The sequence below is a fragment of the Sarcophilus harrisii genome, chromosome 3, assembly GCF_902635505.1.
Source record: "Sarcophilus harrisii chromosome 3, mSarHar1.11, whole genome shotgun sequence".
NCBI classification, from domain to species: domain Eukaryota; kingdom Metazoa; phylum Chordata; class Mammalia; order Dasyuromorphia; family Dasyuridae; genus Sarcophilus; species Sarcophilus harrisii.
This window is the reverse complement of record NC_045428.1, coordinates 46242633-46262800: the sequence shown is the minus strand read 5'-3', so window position 1 is coordinate 46262800 and position 20168 is coordinate 46242633. Positions and strand designations below refer to the sequence as shown.

Sequence of the window (20168 nt, the reverse complement as noted above, 5' to 3'; positions counted from 1 at the left end):
CAATTGTCCTTTTGATTTTCTTACTCATTTTGTTAAAGCATGTAGGGTCTGCCTTCAGGGCCAGGAGGTTACCAGCTTCCTCTGCATAGCGGTGAGCAATGTATGGACAAGTAGCTGTCCTGCTAGCCAGCTGCAAAAAGCAGCGAGGTACTGGAGTGCTCTTGGAAAGAGTTCCCCACCTGGAAGTAACTCAGGCCTGCAGGGCAGAGCTGGGAAAGTGCCCTGCAAAGAACCCCTGCTGTGTGAGATAACGACTGCCCTGGGGCTAGACGCTGAGCAGTGAGATTTTCACTAGCCTAAGCCAAATCCCGCCCTGGGGCTGTGGGTTTTAGCAGTTGAGCAGTGAATGGATTTTCAGGGACCGGAAGTGTCTCTGCTCTGGGAAGCATAGTCCTGTTGGGGAAGTTATATTGCCCCATGCTGAGCCCCCCACTGTGCTGATTAGAGGCTGCCCAGGCTGTGTAGGTTTGTAACTGCCCCTACAAAAGCCCCGAACTGCAGGATGTAGCTGCAGGGCTTTGTTTCAGTCTCCTGAGTCACTTCAGGGTTTGAGTAGCTACAGCCAGTGTTAGGTTCTGGAGTTTTTTTAGAGTACCCTCTGTTTTAGGCTTTAATTTCTCTGCCAGTTTACTGCTTTGTAATCAAGGCAGAGCAGTTAGCCTATAGCAGAGTGGTCTCTATAACTTCTCTAGCCACAGAGATCACCCCCGCCCCTGGTCTGCTCAGGACGCTAGCCTCTCCCTGCCTGTGCTGGTCTGTTTCTGGCCCCTCAGGACAAACCTTTCCTGGCGATCTTCCAGATTGACTTCAGCAGGTAAGTTGTATGCTTCTGATCTTCATGAATTTAAGCAGTGAGGAGCTATTTCTGAGGCTGGATAATAGTTGGTTATGAGGGGAATGAGAGGAGCTTAGAAAGTCGTGTGTGCCTTCTCCGCCATCTTGGCTCCGCCCCCTCCCTTAGTCTTTAATTTAAAAAAAAAATAGTGTTCAGGAGGAGGTATATAATGATTCTTAAGTGTTTATAGGCACCAGAAGTGGTAAATAGATTTAGGAGAGAGTTTACATCAATTCTACACTATGTTGTCTTTGTCAGAACAGCTAAATTTTGGGGTCCACATTTCAGGAAAGACATAGATAAGCTACAATCTATCTAGGAAATAATAACTGGCAGCATGAAGTGATTAAAGAACATTCTAAACAAAGACAAGTTGGAGGAATGCAGAATGTTTAGCATGGAGAAGAAAATCCATAGGGTGATATGAGGTTAGGAAAGAGCAAGTAATTGCTGGGGTTTTTTGGTATTAGAAGGCCTTTTAACTAGAAAAAGATTAGACTTGTTCTATTATGTCTCAGTGGAAAATAGGAGCAATGGGTGAAAGCTATAAAATGGCAAATTTAGAGCTAATGTAAATAAAATCTTGAAATATTTAGCACTATCTAAAAGTTCAATGGGTGATAGGTAGTGGGGTCCCCTCACTGGAAGTCTTCAAACACAGGTTTGATACTTCCTTATTAAGGGATGGTATCACTGAGATTCTGATTTAGGTATAGATTGGAAAATATGGCTTTTGAGGGTCCCTTCCAGCTCCCGAAGATTTATGGGAGGAGAGGGAAGTTAAGAAAGCTAATAAAGTCAGTTATGAACATGCTGAGCATGAAGTACAAGTGAGATACATAAGTACAAATGTCCTGAAGGGAGATGGACACCCAAATCAAAAACTCAAAAAAGACACCAGCGCTGAGATAATACCTGGGAAGTCAACTGCATAAAATTGATATCTGAAATGCAAGAGATCCCATAAGGAGAGAGTAGAGAAAAAAAATAAAGAAGAAAGGAGCTCCAAAAACAGATCTTGGTCTACATCTACAGTATAAAGTCTTGAAGAATATTAAGATCCAGTAAAGGATATCAAAGAGAAATGGTTAGAGAAATGGGACAAAAATCACATAGATTTGGGTATCTTTGGGGAAGGGAAGGAGAGGAAGGAGAAACACAGAGACAGACAGAAAAAAGAGAAGAGGAAGGGAGAAATGAAAGGGAGGGAGGAAGGGAGGAATGAAAGGAAGGGAGGAAGAGACATATAGAAAAACAGAAACAAAGGCAAAGAGAGACAGACAGACAGACAAGACCAAACATGAGTGCTAGAGTAAGACTCCACAAAGTAAGAAAGGGGATGGGAACAATGTTTCAAGTAGAGATTAGCTTTAGTGATTCACTTTGCAATTTATTTGCAATCATGATATCACCTTCCTGATGTCTTCTTGAAGAACAAAGAGGAAACAACAACCTGTGAATGGGAGGAGCTGCCCCACAGGGGACCCAGCTGACCAGTTCCAGTTGGACAATGCAGTTCCCCGACCTGTTCTACCTTTCCTTTTCTTCCCTTCTTCACTCTTTTCTCTCTGTCTGTTCACATGGGGTATCATATCCTTACTTGCAGGAGTTCAGAGGAATGTAAATTTTGGTCTCTGAAACCTCAAAAAAAATCTTGGAATTTATGAAATAAATTTCTTTCTTAAGGATCACTCTTTAAACCCAAATTACACTGGCTCTCATTCATTGCCATCAAGAGGTCCCAGTCTAAGCCTCACTTAGTCATTGATTGGGCCCTGAAGGCTCATAATGACTTTTTTTTAAAACTAAGTAAAAGAGGCCATTTTTTTCCTTATTTCTAACCTAACCTTAATCAGCGAATGGGGTTGCTTCAGTCAAACTGAAACCTGAGAAAGATTTAAAAATGCGAAGGTCTCATTGTATAGAGCAATGACAAGATTGTGAATGATCAGCTGTGATGGACATGGCTGTTTTCAGCAGTGAGGTGATTCAGATCAATTCCAATATAATTGAGTTGGAGAAAGTCATCTGCACCCAGAGAAGGCTGTGGGGACTAAGCGTGGCTCACAACATAGCATTTTCATCATTTCTGTTGTTTGCTTTTTGTTTTTTCTGATTTTCCCCCCTTTTGATCTGAGTTTTGCAACATGATAAATGTGGAAATATGTATAAAAGAATTCGACATTTCTACAATATATTGGATCATTTACTGTCTAGGAAAAGGGGTGGAAGAAGAGAGGGAGAAAAATTTGGAAAACAAGATTTTTCAAGGGTGAATATTGAAAACTCTTGCATATATTTTGAAAATAAAAAGCTATTATTTTTTTAAAAGGAGGAAAAAAACTAAAGTCTCTCATTGAATTATAGCTATCTCTAGTTGTTGATCTATATCTTGCTCCTGGACCCAGATGGCTCTGGAGGAGAAAGTGAGGCAGGTAACTATGCACAATCCTCCCTCACTTAAGTCCAATTCACTTCCAAGTCATGGCAGCACGTTCTTGGTGTCTTTAACAACAAAGGATAAACAACAGTTTTAGTGAGAAACAGAAATATTTCTGTGACCAGAAAGGAAAAGGAAATAGAAAGTAATGATGCTGAGAAGTTTTAGGAACTGGATAAGGAGGACTATAACCTTTTCCGTCCACCTGGCCTAATTAGAATTCAGGCAGTAAGAACCACTAAGGGGATAGGGGGAAGGGTGATAAATAAATAAATAAATCCATAAAGTTTCATAAAGACCCAAGTATTTAAATCCTGCATTATAACCAGGAATCGTGTTATTCTGGAAATGTCATGCATGGATGTGAATCTGGAACAAAATCAAAAGTTGGGAGCTCAGTCCAAAGGGAAGGAAATGACTACCGTTTGCCAAGAGCTAAGCAGAATACAAGAATCCAGTAACAAGTATCTATTACAAATAAAGCACATTCAAGCAGGTAAAAAATTGTTGCCAGTGATGAGAGCCAATTAATGAATACTTAAGATATGGGACAAAAAAAAAAAAGCTAGTAGTCACTGTTAAGCCAACCTTAATGCTCACTACTTTTTCTCTGAAGAACCAAGAATAGAATTTAGAGACTCAATGCTAAAATATTAATATGGCTCCTTATGAGGTCACTCTTAAACTTAAAAACCCTACTTAAAAAGTGGGGTCAACAGGCATTTATAGATATGTTAAATAGACTTGCTAAAGTCAGATGTTATGGAGGTACAGAGTCAGGAAGATCATTATAATCCCCAAGTGTCTCCTTGATACAACCAACAAAATACAATACATTAAGATACCTAAGTTTTTGAGAATGGGAAGGAAATGCTTCTCATCTTTTTGTCTTTTTTTAATTAATAAAAGATCATGGTTTAATCTATATCTAACCTCTAGATAGAAGGGTAAAATAATTATATAAAATACAAAGTTTAGTAGAGGTAAGAAGTAACAGCAGAAAGGGAAAGATAAAAATGAGGAACAGTGATGGGTTTTCAGCTTAGAACAGAGAATGGGGCAATAACTTAAGAGAAACTGAGTTCATTTCAACTTGACTCAGTTTCTTCATTGTATTAAGATGAAGAAGGTTGAAATAGATGACCTCTAATGCTATTTCCACCTCTAGATTTATGTCTCAAGAGACAGTGGATTTTTCCACCATGGAAATCTCTGAAAAAAGGCTGCAAAGATCAATTTTAGAGATATTTTAGTCAGAGACTCATGAGAGGTTATGAGTTGGGCTAAGTCATGGTTGACAGTCATTCCACTTCTAAGATTCTGTGCTCTTCTTGACAAAACTTACATTTTCCAAAAGAAGATATGGGGTTGAATGAACCATGCAAAAGCACCATCTTACACATTTCACCAAACTCACCTTTTGAGAACCAGTGATATATATTGCTGTTTTGGAGATGAATCACAGATACTTTTAACACATTCATCTTATAAATCTAATACATGACTCTGGCTGGGCCTTAAGTTGGATAAGAGGTAAAAAGGCATACATCAGTATGATATCTTGGCTTCTGGACATCTAAATGGTGCAGTGGATAGAGTTTTGGCCGTGGAATTAAGAAGACCAGAGTTAAAATCTGTCCTCGGGTACTTTTTAGATGTTGTGACCTTAGCCAAGTCACTTAACCCTGTTTGCCCAACACCTCTAATTCCAGAGCAAATGTTCTGTCTCCTTTATTATGCCAAAGGATAGACAGCATACAGAAGTCACCCATCATTGCTGTTCAGTCACTTCAGTCACATACAACTCATAATGACTTCATTTGGGGTTTTCTTGGCAAAGATACTGTGTGTTTTCCATTTTCTTCTTCAATTACTTTTGCAGATGAGGAAACTGAGGCAGGCAGGGTTAAGTGACTAGCTCAGGATCACAATGCTAGGAAGTATCAGAGGCCAGACTTAACACAGAAAGATGAGCTTCCTGATTTCAGGTCCAATGATTCTCTCCACTGCTGCCCTTCCTCAACTATGAAATGAAGGATTAGTCCAGATGAACTCTAGGGTCCAGAGATATAATGCTCAATTTGGTACAACTTGTATATAGAATTAATGAAAATACATACAAAATTACTTTTCCCCATATGTTAAATGTGAATGAATTAGGCTGAGTTAAATGATCTTTCTTCCTTGTTTTTTTCTTGTGATCAATGACATGAAACTACAGGATGTTTATTCAGTTAGGGACTTAATTTGAGGCAGAAACAGACAAATGTAAAAAAAAAGGGGGGGGCTGAACCATTGTCTCTAGTCTCATTTCTATCATTGCCTAATAAAAAGGATTCACCAACCCTTTTATAATAAGGGGAATAACATGGAAATATGTAAGGAATCTTTCCAGGAAAAACACAATGAGAGAAAAATCCTGATGTAAGAGATTTTACATTATCTTTTTGTAAGCAGATTTAGGCCCTTTGTCATAAAGCCTTTAGAGTTTGGTAAAAGCCACAGACTCCTCAAAATGATATTTTTAAATGCATAAAGTGCACAGAAGCAAAAGGAAACCAATTATTTTGAAATACGGTTATCAAATTTGAACAAAATGCAGATGCCAGATTAAGAGCTTCTGGTTTAAATACTCAGAAGTATTTACTGTCATCCCCTTGCACAAATACAAATAAAAGGCTATTAAGTTAAAAAGCAGAAAAGGGAGTTAAAGTCAGTTCACAGAAACCTTTAATTAAGCATTGATTAGAATATACAGTTAAAACACTTATGACCATTTTCCTTTTAATGAGGAAAAAATACTTTTTCTGCATCACAAATGAGAAAAGAAGAGTGTTTTTTGTGCAATATTAGGGTTCCTAAAAGTCAAAGACAATATCTGGAAGATTTCCAAACTGTAGCAAATGTGAGTGTGTGTTTAGTTTTCTCAACTAAGAACTGAAAGGAATAGGATGTGGCCATTTAATATACTTTGCCAATGAGAATTAGCTATCATACTGAAAAAAACAAATAAAACAAAACCACATTCTCCTGAAACCCAGATCAAAAATTGTAAAAGTAAAACAATGAAGGAGGAAGAAATGAGGTTCTGTGGATGGACATTTTTGAGTTTAATGTTTATTTTAAAAATTGATATATTTACCTGTTCATATACAAAATATCTCATTATATAATAAACAGCATGCTGATAAAGGCTAGCAAAAATGTCAGTCATTTTCAGTGTCAAGATTGCAAAGTAAGTAAGGGATCCTGTGAAATCTTTTGAAATTTCCTTCCAAACTATTACAAAACTGCCTTAGAATTGAATTAGGTGCAGGGAAGCAACTTACCAGCATGGCAGGAAAGGTCAGTCTCACTGTCCAAGAGGGGAGCTGGATCCAAGAGCAGCAGAAGAAGCAGCAACAGTTCAAGCAGCAGCCAACCTTACAGTAGGGGGCTTGCAGCAAAGCTTCAAGTCTGGGGTAATCCCCCCTCCTGAAAGCAGCTTGTTGTTATTGTTGTCGGTCCTTCCTTCTCAGAGAAGACCATGACATCAGAGATGAGAAGCCATTCCATGCAAGTGATTAGATTTAATCAATGGAGAGCTGTGCAAAGTCACCAGCCTCACTTTCTCCTCCAGAGCCATCTGTGTCTAGGGTCCAGATATAAATCAGGAAGACTAGAAATAACTTGGACACAATGGGAGACCTTAACTCTTTTAAGGGAAGGTCTTTAAGAGCTCTCATTTTGACTAAGGCAATACCAATCAGTGATTAAAGCTAGGTAAGAAATGAGGCAAAGAATGGCCAGTTTGCTCGGAAGGGAAGTTGGTTGTGTGTGGATGTATTTACATATCTAGATAGATCTGGGAGAGAAAGACCCTCAGTGTTTCTGGCCAAAGAGAAACAACTGCTATTTACATTCACTCTGGCCCAATGAGGGTCCAAACAATGACCAAAGGGAACTTGGCCTGGGATCTACGTTGGCCAACCAATGAGAAATGGGTTGGTGTGGGCTTAAGGCATGGTCCTAGGCATGCAAACCAGCAGTCCCCTAGACAAGGAAGCAATATGTACAATGCAACAAGACCTACGCTTCCAGCACAAGACACCGAGGCTTTGATCCCATCGCTGACCAGTAGTGAAGCTTTGTCCTGGGGCTGGCCAATACTAAGACATCCGGGGCCTACCAAAAGAGATACTGTGTTTCTATAGCACATCACCAGCAGGGCCCTATCCCTGGGTCAAAGCAATAAGAAAATCCCTCCTCCAGATACCAGAAAATATCATCTATAATAACAATGCAGCAGAAAGGCACCACTCCTTCTACAGGTCTACAGCTACCACCCCCAGAAATCAATGGGATAGGATAAGCAAATTTCCAGTGGAAAAAAGCAGCTAAGCTCTGAAGTCTAGCAAAAGCTAGCAGCAAGCCCCTGAGCCCCAGCATAAAAAGCTTCACATAAAAACAAGTTATAAAAAAAGGCAGGAAAAGGAGGGAAAAAATAAAGCTTGGCTATAGAAAGCTGTTTGGGTGACAGGGAGAGCAAAGCAAAATCCTCAAGAAAAATGTAATTTGGTTTCAGGACCAAAAAGAATTCCTAAAAAAAACTTAAAAATTATTTTAAAAAGCAAATTAGATCAGTAGAAGAAAAATTGGGAAAAGAAATGAGGGTAATGCAAGAAAATTGTGGAAAAAAATGAGTCAATAGTATAGGAAAGATAATCAAAAATTTACTGAGGAAAATAACACTAAAAATTGACTTGGCCAAATGGAAAAGGAAGTACAAAAGCTCACTGAAGGAAAAAAAAAATTCCTTACATTTAAAACTGAGCAAGTGGAAGCTAATGATTCTATAAAATACCAAGATATGTTAAACAAAATCAAAAAAAAGTTTTTAAAAATGTAAATTTTCTCCCTGGAAGAACAACTGACCTAGAAAATAAATCCAGGTCAGATAAGAATCCTGAATTACTTGAAAGCCATGATTTAAAAAAAAAATCCTGAACATCTTTCAAGAAATTTTCAAAGAAAACTGCTCCATTATATTAAAACTACAGCAGTAACACAAATAGATCTAATTAAAAGAGATAAGAAAGAAAACTACATCTTGTTGAAAAGGTACCAAGCAAAGAAATCATATCAAAACTAAACATGTATGCACCAAATGGTATGGCATCTAAATTTTTGAAAGAGAAGTTGAACGAATTACAAGAGGAAACAGATAATAAAACTAGACTATTGGGAGATCTGAACTTTCCCTTCTTAGAACTAGAGAAATCTAACCTCCCACCCCCCAAAAAAGTTAAAGAAATGATTACAATTCTGAAAATGTTAGGTATGATAGATCACTGGAGAAAATTGAATGGAATAGAACGTACATGACCACAGTACATAACACCTACACAGAAACTGGCCATGTATTATGACACAAAAACTTTACAACCAAATTCAGAAAAGTAGAAATAGTAAATGCAGATGATGATATAATAAAAATTGCATTCAACAATGGACAATGCAAAGAGATTAAAATTTAATTGTAAACTAAATTATCCCCGGAAAGAGAATGAAGAAGAAATAAGAACAATTGATAGGAGATATTTTGGCCAATTACATGCCAAAAATTTTGACAATCAAAATAAAATGGATAAATACCTTCAGAAATATAAATTACCCAGATTAATAGAAGAAATAAAATACTTAAATACTCAATCTTAGAAAAAGAAATTGAAAAAGCCATCAATGAAATTCTTAATTAAAATTCCTCAGAACCAGATAGATTCAAAAGAGAATTCTACCAAACATTTAAAGAACAATGAATCCCAATAAATATAAACTATTTGAAAAAATAATAAAAAATAATGTGAATTATTTGAAAAAATAGAAAAAGAAACTTTACCAAATTACTTTTATGACACAAATAAATATGGGGCTGATACCTAAACCAGAGAAACAAAATTATAAACCAATTTCCCTAATGAACATCCTGGCAATTGTCAAATTTAATGGCTTTTCCTTAATCCTGATTTTTTTCATCTTTCTATAACCTTTATAGACATTATAGATAATCCCCTTCTGGATCTTCTCACTTCACTAGGTTTTCCAGATGTTGTTCTCTCCTAGCACCCCTCCTATCTGACTAAACGCTCCTCAGGCTTTTCTCCTGAATCTAAACCCAGGTGATGATTGAGGCGCCTACACCAACTGTCTTGTTAGGGTGTTACTAAGTGCTCAGTTATCTGATTTATGCAAATAATTTCCAGATATCTATATATATCTAACCCTACCTGTCTTCTGAGATCCGTTCTAGCATCACCCACTGATTACTGAGCATCTCAATCTTAATATCCTGCAGGCATTTCAACCTCAACATGTCTAAAAGAGAACTCATTTATCTTCTCCCAACCTTTCCCTTCTCCCAGCTTTTCTGTTGCTGTTGTAGACACCACCATCTGTAGACATCCAGACTTACAATTTCAGTGCCATGCAGAAGTGTTCCATAACAATTAATCCCTCTCCCCTCCCTCCAGTATCTCATCAGTTACTAAATCCTGCTTATTTCTACAGCTCATTTCTACATTTCTAACTAACAACATCTCTTGCATTAGACCCATTCTCTGTATTTACATAACTACTTCCTTAGTTCAAGCTTTCATTACCTAATCTGGACTATTGGAAACAACCTCCAAATTGGTATCCCTGCCAACTCCTCAACTCCATTCTCTAACCCCTGTTGGATTCACCTGTCAATTTTTCCTGACGCATAGGTCAGACCCCAATCCGAGCCCTGTTGACAATGGCCCTCCAAGTTCAAATGTAACATTTTATTTTCGACTTTTTAAGTCCTTCAGAACTAGATCCCCTTTATACCTTTCCAGTGTTCTTACCCCTCACTCCTCATTACCTATAACTAACCATGATACTTTCTTACACTTGCTGCAAATCATATTCCCATTTCTAGGCAAACGGCTTTTTCACTAGCTGTCCCCAAAACTGGGATGCTTTCCCTTCTTACCTCCACCTCACTAATTCCTTGGCTCCTTTAAGACCTTTAAATGTCACTTTTTGCAGGAAGCCTTTCCCTACTTCCCAACTCTCCCTTGCTTCCAAGAGCATCTCCTCTTTATACTATAGATCTGTAGTTTAATCTGTTGTTTTCCTCACCAGAATGTGTACTATTTGAGAGCAGGGACTGTGTGTGTGTGTGTGTGTGTGTGTGTGTGTGTGTGTGTGTGTGTGTTCCGTTTTATTATGCCTTTCTTTGTATTCCCCTTGCTAAGCATAGGCCCTGGCAAGTGCTTGCTTGTTGACTGGTTGGCTGGCGCCAGAGCAAATACAAGCTTTCCCAAAACTAGATAAAGTTCTTGGAAGCACGAGAGGATAGAAGTGGGAGCTCCAGCACCTCCCGAAAATCCCACCCTTCAACGAAGCTGCTCTGCGGGGCCGGGGAAAGAAAGATTCTCCCTGAGGAGCCCGGCCACTGGAAAGTTTGTAACTGCCCACGCCCCTAATGCCTTCCTCTTCCCCGCCTGGTGCACAGCCATCCGCTGGTGAAAGCCAAGTCGTAACTCCACTCACCGTTTCTGCCAAACTCTCGGGACGATAACAACTCACTTCCCGGGGTGATCACCGAACTCCACTCAAAGTATTTTTCAAAGATAACTTGCTTCTCCCCAGGAACGGAGTACCTGGAGGCTGGCGCTGTCCAGTCCTGTAGCCAAAGCAGACCCCCTTCCAAAGCAGCGCAGGCCAAGACACTGCCCCCCCCACCCGCTCTACCTTCGGCTTGCCCACCCGGGAAAGACCGGATGCTGTGCGCTTTCTCTTCGGATAGCACCGCGCTCACAGCAGTGCCTTGTAAAGAGGAATCAGGCGTGTTGTCAAAAAGGGGAGGAGGAAAGGAGCGGGAAAAGAAAGAGGATGAGGTGGGGCGAAGAGAAAGGTGAAACAGGAGATAGCCTAGAGCACTTTCCTTGGATTCCCTCCCAAGAACCCCAAATCTCTAGAGATACTGAAATTACATGTATTCCTACTTCGAGGGTGAAGTCTAGGAGTTTAAACTTCCGGGAAAAAGTGGGCAGAGAGAGACAGACAGAGAGAGAAGGAGAAAGAATATAGCTATGTGGATGTTCCTAGGGCTAGCCAGTAATACAGCCCCTCCTTCGAAATGTTTTCAAACAGATCAGAAGAGAGAACAGTCTCGTAGGGGGAGTGACTTCCAAAGGAGCAGCTTTCGAGGAGAGTCTTCACTCTTCCTCTCTCCTCACCCCTAGGCACTTGGCTAGGGCAATTGATTCTGGCTGTTCAAGGGACTAAACAACCCGACTGTAGTTCTTCTCACACTCAATCCCCACCCACTTTGGACCGGGCCAAGTTGATCCACAAGTAGAGGGGGTGAAAGGGAACTAAAAGGAAAAGAGCAAAGGACTATGGGAGAATGCCTGTGCATCTTGGCAGTGTAAGAAAAACAACCAAATTTCAGAAATTAGCCTTTCTTAGGCGAAGGTGGGGAGAGATGGAGAGTTCAACTTTTAAATAACTGGATTCTTCTCTCTGGGCAGCTCCGGAGCAAAACCTAATGTCCTCAGACAAAATCAGTGTATAACAATTTAGCACTAGCCTCACAAGTGCCAGCAGTGGAAAGGAGTGGCTCAGATTCTTTTTGAAGAACTTTGGTGATGCTCCATCCTGAATATTTGGGGAGGATGACGGCTTAAAAGAATACAGTTATTGGAATTTCCACTTATTTGAAGTTCTGGGGATTTCCTATTTATATGCAAGTTGTTTAAAAATGTAGGTCATAGTCTTCCGGGCACATTTATATTTGTGGAGAAAAGTAATTTGTGGCATTACTCAAATGTGTAAATAAGATGCTTCTAAAAGCAGAAAAATAAAAGCAGAACACCAACTCACTATATTTTAGCATTAATCATTATTGATTTTGATGTCAGCAGGTGTTTACTTATTAATGCAAATATACCATGATCTACAATTCTGATGGACATTGCCATCTTCAGCAATGAGGTGAACCAAATCAGTTCCAATAGAGCAGTAATGAATGAAACCAGCTACACCCAGCAAAAGAACTCTGGGAGATGACTATGAACCACTACATAGAATTCCCAATCCCTCTATTTTTGTCCCCCTGCATTTTTTGATTTCCTTCACAGGCTAATTGTACACTGTTTCAAAGCCTGATTCTTTTTGTACAGCAAAATAACTGTTAGGACATGTATACTTATATTGTATTTAATTTATACTTTAGCATATTTAACATGTATTAGTCAACCTGCCATATGGGGTAGGGGGGAAGAAGGGGAAAAATTGGAACAAAAGGTTTGGCAAGTGTCAATGCTGTAAAATTACCCATGCAAATAACTTGTAAATAAAGACTATATATATATATATATATATATATATATACCATGATCTGAAGGGACTAAGAGCCCCTCAAGCTGGCCTTCCTGGCCAAAGAGCCCCAGTCTCTCTGGGCTTTTTATTCTATTTTAGATTCCAGCTGCTTCCATAGTCACTATACAATTAAAAGGAAAGGCTATAGTTAATGTACATCCAAAGGCTTGCTGCCTTTCCAAAAATGCCAGTTTTGGAACAGACCATCAAAAATAATAAATAGTAAATAAGCCTATTTATTCAAGCAGATAGCAAAGAGAAATCAGAAAAATTACAGTTTATAATACACTGGATGAGGTTTTCCATTGGGAAGGTCTCAGCTTAATTCCCAATCTCACTCAAAGGGAAATACCCCAACTCTCTAGGGAGATAAATTGGCTATCACAATGGGATTTTTTTGAGAGGGGGCAGTTTTCTTTTTCAAAGCAAGAAGGAAGAAGAAAGTTTCCCTTTCTTAAGTTTTTGTGCCAATGCCACCCTTATATAGGAAGGCTGCCTCAAGTTGTCATTATCTTTATTAATGAGAAAAGTCAAATGAAATGATCTAGAGTTGATCACTTCAGTTCAGTTCATTCAATAACATGATCAGTTACATGTATTTGAGGTCAATTGCATTTCTGGAAACTAAGTAGGATTAAGAGTACTTGTGAGTAAACACAGAAATATGAGACAATAAAAGCTTCTTTGATTCATATTTTCAAATCCTGACTCCTACATGTCCGTACTAACTCTAACTCTATATGAAATGTTGTGGAAGAATACCACAAAAACTGGAATTCTGGTTTATGAGCTAACAACTTTCAGTAATCCTATCTATATGAGTCTGGCAAAAAAAAAATACTTTGCTCAATCTGGGTATGACATAGATCATGAAAGAACAACCTAGGAGAAAATACATACCCTTTGAAATAATTTGTAATTGAAGAATCGTTGTATAGCTAGGTACTGCTTCTATCAACGTACAGAAGGATGGCTGTCATATAGGTTAAATCAAGCCAAAGAAAACAATAAAGGCAACCAATTGGGAAGGAATGAATAAAAATACAAAGAATAAACTTGATCCTAAAACAAGTTATGAAAAGACAGTTCCCTCCTTATCAGAGGAAAGGGAGATGATACATGAGGATGAAACATTTTATATAAGCTAGATTTTTTTACACATAATGATCAATTTTCCTATTTTTTTTCCTTTTAAAAATTTCTTCTTTATAAGTGATGACTTGGAAATAAGGAGGGAAAAGGAACAGAAGCAAAACTAAGTGATATAAACACAAAAGCTATCAAGGAAATAGATTTTTAAAAATAGAAGCAGGTGGGTTTGAAATGATACATGGTATGATATCTGAGTAGGCACTGGTAGTGTTCTGCTTGAGCAGTTCTTTCTCTCTGTGCTACTCTCAACTTTTCAATCAGCTGTAATGTACCTCTCTACCCACTAGACAATAAAGTTCAAATAGGTCCTTTTCATTTTGTCCAGCTACTCTTGCCTTTGGTAGCTGAAAGACTACTTCTTTCATCTCCCCCACCCCCTCATTTCTCACCCCCAATACATGCTGCTTTTGTCCAACCTAAGATCTATGGACAATTATTAGTCTTAATATATTAACGTGTTGTTCTATAGCTTGATTCAGCTCCATCCTTAGAATAATTCTCTCTAAATTTTTCTTTCCTCCCTTGCCCATATTCCTTTATCTGCTATATAGCACTAAATTTAGTCTCTGGACCAGAATACTTGCAAACATCAGGATTGATTTTTTGAAAATGATGGGTAATTCAGAAGTTACTAAGGGAGTTGTTTGAACTCTTCCCTAAGCCCTTATAAATATCTTTAAATAATGACTCTAAACAAATTCTAAAGCAGCAGAATCCACACACAAAGAAAATGATGCAGTCAAACAATTTTCCAGTTCAAGAAAACTTAGAAGATTAACAGGAAAGGCTAATTTCATCATGATGAGAGTGGATCACAATCTAGTACAGGCTACACTAGAGCAAACTGAGCCTCAGCAAACTAAGAACAAGTTTCTAGGCAATTGAATCAGTGCCATCAATAGCAATTTCCAGACTTCTAAGCTCCCAGACAACAAAGACAATTTAGAAGCTTAGCAGGAAAGATCTGTTGCACTTGGTTAAAAATGGAACACAATTCAGCATAGCTCACACCAGCTCAGCCCTGGCTAGAAAACCAAAAGTAGGCCTTGGGAGCCACTTGGGAGTAGCAGAAGCACCAAAATTGCCATCCCATAGATGACAAGGTGTTTGAACAACTGGTCAGAAGATTACAGGGGTCTCTTTGCAAGCAATAAGGCAGGACTCTGACTTTGTCCATACCTGGATCCAGATTATAGTCCTGGGTGTCAGTCCCAGGGCAAGGAGGAACTCTAGCGTACCATAGTTTGCAACTACAGTGAACTGGGGATTCAACTCACAGTTCCAGGGCAGAAAAGAGTGCTTGTGGTCACTTACAGACCAGAGCACAAATCAGAAAAATAGTAAACATCTTCCTTAGTTCATACCACCTTGGAAGAACTGAAACTGTATAGTTCCCTAGAAAGAACTCTTAAAACAGCTGCACCAAACCTCTGAAATTTGGGATGGTGCGCCCTTTACCCTGGAAACAGAGCTTTACTTTGAAAAAGTTAAAAATCAAGCAATAGGCTAGAAAAATGAACAAAAAACAGAAAAAAATTCTGACCATAGAAAGTTACAATTGTGACAAGGTAGATCAAAACATACACTCAGAAGTAGATAATAAAGTCAGTGCTCCTACAACCAAAGGCTCTGAGAAAAATATGGATTGTTTTAAGTCCAGGGAAGAACTCAAAAAGGATTTTGAAAATTAGCTAAGAAAGGTAGAAGAAAAATGGGAAGAGAAAAGACTGATGCAAGAGAATATGAAAGCAAGTAAACAGCTTGTTAAAGGAAATACAGAAAGATATTGAAGAAAATAATACTTTAAAACACATAATTGTCCAAACAATAAAAGGAAGCACAAAAAATCAATGAGGAGAATGCCTTAAAAATAAACTTGGCCAAATGGAAACAGAAGCACAAAAATTCACCAAAGGGAAAAAAATTCCTTAAAAAATAGAATTTGCCAAATGGAAAAGAAAATAGAAAAATTCACAGAAGAAAAAAATTCCTTAAAAATTAGAATTGAACAAATGTAAGTGAATGACTTTATGGGAAATCAAGAAACAATAAAACAAAACCAAAAGAATAAAAAAAGAGACAACGTGAACTATCTCACTGGAAACACACCCGACCCAGAAAATAGATCCAGGAGAAATCATTTTAAAATTGTTGGACTACCTGAAATCCATGATTTAAAAAAAAAAAGGAATTTGGATAACATCTTTCAAGGAATTTTCCGGGAAACCTTCCTTGATATTCCAGAATCAGAGGCTAAAACAGAAACTGAAAGAATTCACCAATCATTTCCTAAAAGAGACCCAAAATGAATACTCCCAAAAATATTATAGCCAAATTCCAGAACTCCTAAGTCAAGGAGAATATTGTAAGCAGCCATGAATGACTAACTCAAATTATCATGATATGATAACAAGATTTGGCAGCTTCTATAGCAAAAGAACTAAGATAACAGCCAAGAATAACCTACCCAGCAAAACTGAGTATAATATTTCAGGGGTGGGGGGAACATTGACATTTAATCAAATACAGGAATTTCAAACATTCTTGATGAAAAGACAAAGTTAAATAAAAAAAAATTAACTTTAAAATATAAGACTCAAGTGAAGCATTTATAAAGTAAATAGGAAAGGGATTTAAGAAGGTAAACTGTTTACACTCCTACATGGGAAAATGATTTTTGTAACTCATAAGAACCTTTTTCATTATTCTATTATATTCTCATTATTATGGTAGTTGTATATATAGACAGAGGGAAAAGGTATGAATTAAAGGTAAAGGGATGAGATCTTTAGAAAAATAAACAAACAAACAGACAAACAAATAAATGAATGAATAAATAAATAAAGGGGTGAGAGGAGTGTTCTGGGAGACAGGAAAAGGAAGAAGTAGAATGTGATAAAATCTCTCACACAAAAGAGGCAAGAAAAAGCTTTTACTATGGAGGGGGAGAAGAGGAAGGTTAGGAAGAATGAGTGAACCTTACTCTCACTGGTAGTGGTTCAAAGAGGAAATAACATACACACTCAATAGGATATAGAAATCTATCTTGCCTTACAGAAAAGTAGGAAGAAAGAACAAAGGGTTTATAAAAGGGAAGGCAGATTAGGGGAGAATGTTTTCAGAAGCAAAACACTTTTGAGAGGGACAGGGTAAAAGGAAAGAAAGAACATCATAAATGAGAAGAATATAGTTAGCAATAGCAATTGTGAAAAAAAATTTTGAACCAAATTTCTCTGATAAAAATCTCAGTTCACAAAATATAGAAAACTGAGTCAATTTTTAAGAAAAAACAAAATCTATTCCCCAATTGATAAATTACCAAAAGATATGAACAATTTTCAGATGAAGTAACTAAAGCTATATATAGCCATATGAAAAGTATGCTCTAACTCACTCACTATTGATTAGATAAATGCAAATTAAAATAAATGGGAGGCACTGCTTTGTAAAAGAAAAATGACAAATGTTGAAGGGGATGTAGAGAAGATGGAACATTAATGCATTGTGAGTAGAGTTGTAAACTGATTCAACAATTCTGTAGAGCAATTTGGAACTATGCCCAAAGGGCTATAAAATTATGTATATCCTTTGATTTAGCAATACCACTACAAGATCTATATCCAAAAAGACATAAAAAGGAAAAAGAAAAAGGACCTTTATATACAAAATATTAATAGCAACTCTTTCCTAGGGGCAAAAATCAGAAATTGAGGGAATGCCCATCAATTGGGGAATAGCTAAAAAATTGTGGTATATGATTACAATAGATTACTATTGTGCAGGGTGCTCTTAGATGGGAAAAAAGGGGTGGGGCTTGGAAGGCTTCCATGAGGTAATGTCAAGTGAAATGCACTATTTATAAAGTAACAGAAATATTGTGAAATGATCAACTGTGAATGGCTTAGCTATTCTCAGCAATACAATGATTCAAGACAACTCTGAAGGCATTATGATGAAAAAATGCTATCCACAACCAGAGAAAGAACTAATCATGTCTGAATACAAATTAAAGCAAACTTTTTTTAAAACTTTATTTTTCTTGAATTTTTTGTCTATCATTTTCTTTCACAAAATGACTGTTATGTAAATGTTTTGCATAACTACACATGTGCAACCTGTGCTTGCCATCTCAGTGAGGGAAATGGGGTAGGATGGAGTGGGAAGAAGAAAGAGGGAGAATCTGGAACTCAATAATTTAAAACCAAATGTTCAAAATTGTTTTTATAAGTAACTGAGGAAAATACTACATTAAAAAAGACATTACTAAATGAAAAACAAAAATGTCAAGGTTTACTAACATAATAGTTTATTCTTTTTAAAGAGGTAGCATTTAGCTCCATCAAAAGTAAAGTGCAATCAGTGTTTAGAAAGATGCAGGATTCTTTACTCAGTAAGAAAGCAAATGAAATTGTTTTATACCATAAATAATAATCCAAAATGTTTTTATGTCTTGAAAGCTTTTAAAAGTCAAAGACCTACCATGTATCTCAACTACTCAGTGCTGTTGCAACCACATTGATTAATGAGGGCATGATTTTGGAAAGATAGGCTAAATACTTCTGTAAGTTTTCAACAAATTTCATCAAGCAATGCTGAAACCACTGACCCTTTACCTTAGTTTGAAAAGTCAGTCTCTCTCTAGTCAATTATCAAGTAGAGATTTTGAATGTTATCAGGCTCATTTCATGTAGCAAAATACCTGTTACTGATTCTATTCCAGCTAAGATTTATAAGGCAAAGGGGTCCACTGCTCAAATAAAAGCTGACTGAAATATCTACAATTATATGGCAAAAGGAAGTTATCCCCCAGGAGTTTAAGGATGCTTCAATTATCCATCTCCATAAAACAAGGATAGGGAATCTTTTTTTTTTTCTGCCAAGGACTATTTGGATATTTAAAACATCATTCATGGATCATACAAAATTATTAGTTTATAGAACTTGAGCAGAGGGATGTAATTGTACTAAGTTTTCACCTCATCAACACCTGTAGTTGATAATATAAATGATTTCATGGGTTTTATCCACCTTGCAGGCTGGAGGTTCCCTATTCCTGCTATAAAGGAAAAGGAAATAGGTAGTTCAGCAATCACAAGAGTGCCTCTCCTTTAGTCATTACCAACAAGATTCTCGCCAGTCTTCTTCAATAAGGTATCTGGAAGATAGTCTTATTCTTCTGGAATATAGTCTTCATCTGGAAGATAGTCATTCACCTGAGAGCCAATGTAGATTCAGAAAGGGCCAAGGAACAGTCAATATGATATCTGTTGTCCAATAACTGGAAGAGAAATGCCAGGAGCAGAACAGAGATGTGTTCACAGTGTTCATCAATCTGATCAAAGTCTTTGATACTCTCAGTGTGAGGAGCTGTGCAAGATCATGGCAAAATTTGGTTGCCCAGCTCATCAGGCTTATATATCAGCTCCATCAAAGCATTTTTGCAGGGGTTCGGGATAAAGGATGATGCTCTCATGCTTTCCTAGTCACCAATGAAGAGAAGCAGGACTCTGGTTACTTATATACTTTTTAGCTTTATATTTTCTCCTATGTTGTCTGGAACCTCCAACAAAGACAGAAATGGGATCAAGTTCAGCTACCCCTGAATGGTAAATTATTTAACCTGAAAAGACCACAAGCCATGACTAAAGTGAAAAAAGAGTTGGTGTGGGATTGTTTTTTTTGTTCAGAGAGGATTGCACACTTGATGTACCCTCTGAGGCTGAGATGCAACAGTATATGGACTGATTCTCTCTACATGCTAGTCTGATAACTATCACCAAAATCAAACAACAACAGCAAAAAAAAAAAAAAAAAGATTCTCTACTGATCAGCACCATCCATCCATCCATGGAACCATCAGTTACAGTAAATGGAAAAAGATTGATATTATGGATAAATTCCTTTACCTGGAATATTCTTTCCAGTATTATGCTCATAGCTGATAAGATTGACATATTTATTGCCAGAATTAGTAAGTGTTTTGGAGACTCTGAAGGAAAGTTTGAGGGAGAAGTATTAGGCTGCTTACCAATCTGAAGTTCTACAGTCGTGTTGTTCTAATACCAAACCTATGTTTACCTAAATAACTATTTTAAGGAAAATTCACAAAAGCCAAGAGCTCATTGGGAAGGACATTCCCATTCCAAGGACATTCTCAAGGTCTCTTCTGTAGAATTCTGAATTAATTGTGAGACATGGGAGACACTGACATAGGAAAATCCTGCATCAAAGGAAGTGCTTTTTTCTATGAGCAAGGAAGAGTTTCAGTAGCTCAAAGGAAATGTGAGGCAAATTTAGAGACATTTCCATTCCAAATATACATATGAACAATTTGTAACCAACTTGTGGTAG

The 20168-nt window shown here is 37.5% G+C and overlaps 1 protein-coding gene across 4 annotated transcripts in view; it reads right to left on the bottom strand.

The window, feature by feature from the left end:
- The window catches only part of LOC111720078 (phospholipid scramblase 4-like), a 55824-nt gene extending 44210 nt beyond the window's left edge, over positions 1-11614 (bottom strand). Inside the window, exon 1 of one of the 4 annotated variants that reach the window (XM_031957803.1) lies at positions 10833-11614. The gene's annotated coding sequence lies outside the window, so the exon portion shown is untranslated. The other 3 variants (XM_031957806.1, XM_031957804.1, XM_031957805.1) reach the window with 3 other exon arrangements.
- Positions 11615-20168: the final 8554 nt, after the last annotated feature.